This window comes from Amphiura filiformis, chromosome 19 (genome assembly GCF_039555335.1).
Source record: "Amphiura filiformis chromosome 19, Afil_fr2py, whole genome shotgun sequence".
Lineage (NCBI taxonomy): Eukaryota > Metazoa > Echinodermata > Ophiuroidea > Amphilepidida > Amphiuridae > Amphiura > Amphiura filiformis.
Genome location: NC_092646.1, coordinates 16,076,825 through 16,082,824, shown reverse-complemented (window position 1 = coordinate 16,082,824; position 6,000 = coordinate 16,076,825).

Genomic DNA, 6,000 nt, shown 5'->3' with positions numbered 1-6,000 from the left:
CCAGTAGCAAATGTTTCTAACAGTCTATCAGTCTAAACGCAGGACAACCGATTCTTTTGTTCTGCTTAGTCGCGCTAAAAGTCGATCGATACATGTTAAAATCAGCACAATTCCGAGATACACCTTTTTGCTATGAAATTTATTTTCTCGGTCAAATATAAAGCAAAAATTTTTTTTTCTTCAGTAATGTCAAATAAAAACATAGTGCTTGGATGAACATTTTTTTTTTAAAATCCTGGTGTTAAAATTAAGCATCAAATTGTGTCTTTTAGTGTGATATTTTGATTTTTATAGGCCTTTAGTTCGCCCGTGAGCTTTTTACAGAATTCATTTTTAGCGTCTCAAACTAATATAGTTTGCTAAAGAAAGATATTTCCCACCTCTGTAAAGCACATCGTGTGGGTCTATATATTATAGTTTTGTCAGAATTTCCGTTTTGATTCCATAATTTTTGACTACCAGTTAAAATATTTTCAAATCCACGCGTGAAATCTTCGCTAATACTAGCATTGTGGATCGATATCTCTGGGTGCCCGGCCTGGATAGAGTGTTGCCAGAACTTCAATATAGCAAAGAAATTACCTGGTGTTTCAATTGTCATGAAGGTGACTGGGTATAGTGCCTTTAGTTTGTGTTTGTTTGAAATTGCTTAAACCCACCGAAAGTCATAATGAAGCAGCCAAAACAATACAAGGTTAAACATGGAAGTTTATAACAACCTATTATAATGACCTAAAGGAAAAATCATTTATGGCAACAATGAGCCTTGCATTGTAAGTCATGGTTAAAATGTGTTGAGTACCCACCCCACCCCCATAGGCCTACATAATATTACATACCGGTACCTTATAATATTTATATAGCACGGCTATAGCTATACATTTATAAAGTAGGTCCTATAGCGCTAAATTATGACAAATAGGCCTACACAAACCCGAACGCAAGTATGAAGGGTGTAATGAAAATGACAACCCGCGAGGGGGGGGGGGGGGGGTCATTCAAAATTCACCTGGAGATAGGAGGGACAGAAAATTAAAATCCCTCTAATAACACGCGAATTTTTCTAGGTTTGGACAGTGGATTTTCCCATGGACCTCATCCTAGGTAAATAAACAAACAAACAAACAAACAGACAAAATGGTTTTCATAATCATGGAATCCATAGCCCCTATAAATTGAAATTGCAGGCTATCACGGAGCAAATTTCCAAAATTCACCTCATTTACCAGAATTGGGGATTTGGGCTACCAAATCGCTGGTCAGGCAATCCTGGTTTTCAATGGAAAAGGGACCTGGTTGACAACAATTGAAATATCGATTAATTCAGCTGGTTGCTCTCGAGATAAAGTACTGATTTTGACATTTTCGGAGGATGAAGGGAAAAAGGGTAAAATAAAAACGGAAATTCTGACAAAACTATAATATATAGACCCACACGATGTGCTTTACAGAGGTGGGAAATATCTTTATTTAGCAAACTATATTAGTTTGAGACGCTAAAAAATGAATTCTGTAAAAAGCTCACGGGCGAACTAAAGGCCTATAAAAATCAAAAATATCACACTAAAAGACACAATTTGATGCTTAATTTTAACACCAGGATTTTAAAAAAAAATGTTCATCCAAGCACTATGTTTTAATTTGACATTACTGAAGGAAAAAAAATTTTGCTTTATATTTGACCGAGAAAATAAATTTCATAGCAAAAAGGTGTATCTCGGAATTGTGCTGATTTTAACATGTATCGATCGACTTTTAGCGCGACTAAACAGAACAAAAGAATCGGTTGTCCTGCGTTTAGACTGCTATGGGAGTCTGCTCCTCTCTTTGTCAGTGCATCGCTAGTTGCAATCTACTCTAGACCCATTCAATGGATTGTACTTCTCCCTCTTGTGATCATCCTCCGGATTTCTGCAATGTTGATCTGAAGTCTTTTCTCATGCACTTGCTTAGTAGAGTGAATGTTCTGATGCAGTGATCTGTTATCTGTGTATACATTAATGGGTATCTTGTTGACTGTATAATTATTACTATATATCTCGGTGATGAGACTGCCAAGATACGTGGCCTCATCCAATGCATCATGCATTGAGAGTGTTTCTGCTGCCAAGGTACTGGAAACCTTACGCTTAATCTTGTTAGATGTCCATGATAGTGGGCAGCTCCTTTGTTGTTGTCCAGTGAGAAATATCACATGACCTTGAGCACTTGAGATGCCATCAGGTAAATTGCCTCATGAGGCATCACAGAAGACGTCCATTTTCCATTCACTGAAACTGCCTAGCTTGGGAAAGTAAGTGTCTTCTTGGAATCGTTTGGCTTGACGAACAGCCTTGTTAGCTCTCATTAACTGTTCTACTGTTGGATGCTGCTTCATCATATTCAGCTCCAAGGCATCATAACTCAAATCTGGCCTGGTTTGTGTGGCCAGCCAATTCAATTGTCCAGCTGTAGCTCTGAGCGTTTGCATTTCATGCTTGTTCAGTGGAGACGCTCTGTCACTCTTTCTATTTGCAGAAATTGGAATTTCTTGTATTTCTGCTGCATAGTCATTCTGATTTACCTTAACAGTGCTGTCCTCATCTTGTACCATATTTAGACCCAAATATCTGAAGTTGTCAATCAGTCTTTTGCCAACCTTGTATTTCTTCACAATTGGTTCAATGACATTCTTGCTGAATTCTTCAGTTCCAGCAAATAAAAAGTCATCCACATGCATTACAAAGATACCTTCTAATTTACCACTCTTGTACCACCTAAATAAGGCTTTATCTAGCTCAGACTGTACACATCCCAACTTCAGTAAGCTCCTCTTTCACACTGAAGTACCAGTTACGCGATGCATCCTCAAGACCATAGGCTGCTTTGTTTAGCTTCCATATCAAACCATCTTCCTTCACCTCATTAGGCAGTATCACAAATATATCTCTCTCAAGCTTCCTTCCCTGCAGAAATGCAACTTTGATGTCCACCATCTCACACTTCCATCCTTCGCTTGCTGCCACTGACATCACTATCCGTAATGTCGACTTACTTGCAGTTGGAGAATCAGATTGAACTTTTTCCTCCTCTTCAAATCCTCTCACAACAAGTCTAGCTTTCACAAGCTTCTTCCCATCAGGAGAAAATTTATCAGTCACCACCCAACGGGTGGATAATGCCTTCTGGCCACTGTCCTGTACTTCTTCATATACATCAAAATTGCGCCAATTCTCTAACTCCTTTTCTTTGGCATTGATGACTTCAGGATTTCCATGGTTACTAATTGGTATAAAGACAACATTTGCTTCTTCATTATCTTCTTCTCTACTCATACCATCTTCCTTTTCTCTACTTTCACTATTCATCTCTGCCCTGATTTCATCGTCTACAACTTCATATTCAAGTGTATCAAGATGCATTCCCAATTTCTGTTTGTCTGTGTCATTCATTACATTGACATAATACTTATTTTTGCCACTTGATTTTCCTCCTCTGCTTAAAACTTGAGCATGAATCCACTCCTCACTTTCTGGTAGCGATATTTGATTCTTTCATTCACTTTGGGCACTTTCTGTGATCCCATGTCTTTATTTTGATTTTGTGACATGGATCCTATTTGTTCCAACCTCTGTCCTCTTTGCCTCTCTTCATCACCACACAATTCATGTGCATCATCACTGGCATCTTCAAAGCTACTTTCATCATCATCATCATCTTCATCCAGCACAACATCAGCAATAATGTGCTTGTCTTCAGGATGATTGGCTCCTTCATCTTCTATAATCCCATCAACTCTCTGTTTGTGCCTTCTCAACTCTTTACTCTCTGTCGCACTGTCCACCTTTATTGCACGGCATGTTGCGACTCATATTAATTGGCTGCCATGTCTAATGAAGACAACCTTCCCATCTTGACCTATAACTCGCCCTGGACCTCGCCATCTATTGCTATCATCCCTCTTGTAAAACACACTCCTGACTCAAATTTCTCTTCTGATGCTCTTACATTATGGCGCAATGCTCTTTTGATCCTCTCTGACGATTCTGCTTTAGTGAAAGCTCTTCTGGCAGCATGTAATGCATTGAGATGCTTGACTACTGTATCACTAACTTCTGCATCTTCTAAACCTGGAGGTTGGTTGACCATAACTGAAGGAAGGTTGGGGTGTTTACCAAGCATAAGCTGGATGGGGCTATATCCAAGATGGTTTTGCATGCTGTTTTTAGCATTGACTGCCCAAGCAAGAGCAACATCTAGTTCCATTCTAGGATCTTCTTCCATCATCTTCTGCACGCAAACGTCTACAACGTAATGATTTCTCTCACATATGCCATTTGACCATGGCGAATAAGCAGCAGTGGCACAAATTTCTATATTAAACTGCTCTGCTAGTTCTCTGTATTCCTCATTATTGAACTCACCACCATTGTCCACTAAAACTTCTTAGGTGGACCGAAACCAGCCGCTATCCACTCCGTTGCTACACTCTCCACAATCACTTTGGGCAACTTCCTTCTGATCACTTTACTTTTACTGAACCTAGTAAACAGGTCTATGAAATGTAAGAAGTACACATCTCCATACTTCTTCAGATCCATAGCCACCACATCATTAAACTGCCTAGCTAAGGGCATTGACACAACAGGTCGTGGGGGCGTCTTCTTAAACCTCTTGCAAACGTCACACTTCTTACTGATATCTTCAATCAGCTTTTCACACTCCTCATCAAGCGCATCAGCATTGCTCATGATAGCTTTCAAACTCTTGGCTGATGGATGAGCAAACTGTCGGTGGAGTTTGTGAATCATGGTCTCCTTTTCTTTCCATGTTTTCTGCTCAACTACCATATGAACTTTCTCAATCTTCACTTCACATTCTTTCAGCGGAACATAGTAATGGCCTGAGGACGTTGTGTCCAATTCAATAGATCTTCCATTGACTTCTAGAGTATCATTTTCCATGTTTAGCTTGAATCCCATTCTTTTCATGTCTGGCTTGCTAAGTAACAAGGGAATATCACTATCAACTACTTCTGTTTTCACAGTTGTCTTTAGTCCTCCAATGTCACAAGGAATCTCGATTCCTTCTGTAGACTCTAACTTGTTTCCTGCACCAAATTTGAATGTAGTTCCACCTGGCAGGAATTTCACTTGCTTTCTCTCACTTGAGGACAGTGATGCCAAATACATCTCTTTCCACTCTCTCCCTGCTACAGTCTTACTGCAAGCACTATCTAAGACTGCAGCATTTGCTGTCTCACTCATGAGAACCTGTTTGTCTTCATGTGAATAGTCACTCACTTTATACGCTTCACTAACTTCAACATCTTTCTCCACATTTGATGTTTCAAAGGCACTTGCTTCCTGATTCCGCTTAAAATGTGGACAGTCTCTTCTAAAGTGCATAATGGACTCACACACCATGCAGCACTTCAAATAATTACCAGCGTCATCATGTGGATTTCTATTACCATTTGTTGTATTTCCTCTTCCTCTATATGTTCCTCTTCCTGTTCCTCTACCACGTTGGAAACCTGCACTTCCAACAGTCTGTGCTTCATATTTCTGTCCTCCACCATGTCCAGTGCCATAACTTCCACTTCGTCCATACCAACCACCACGACGGCTGTATCCTCTAGCTCTTCCTCCACGGCTACTACCTCTACTTCTTGTAAAGTATGCTTCATCTGACCCTGCCATATACACTGGCTCATCTTTAATGGCCACTTCCTTAAATCTCTGTCTGAGGGGCATTCCTTGTTCCCCAAAGAATTGTCTAAGGGCCTTCTTCATTTGTTCATACATCTCATCTTTCTTGGTATAATCCACTGCAGTAAGGACAATCTGCTTATCCTTTTATCTAGACCAGCACTGTCGATAAGCTGCATGGCCAGAACTACATCAGGCAACGTGATTCCTTGCTTCTTCAGTTCCTTTACTTGCTTCTCATATTCATTGAGAAACTGGTCCATAGAATCTGAGTCTTTCTTCACAGTATTTTTATACATACACCATGCCT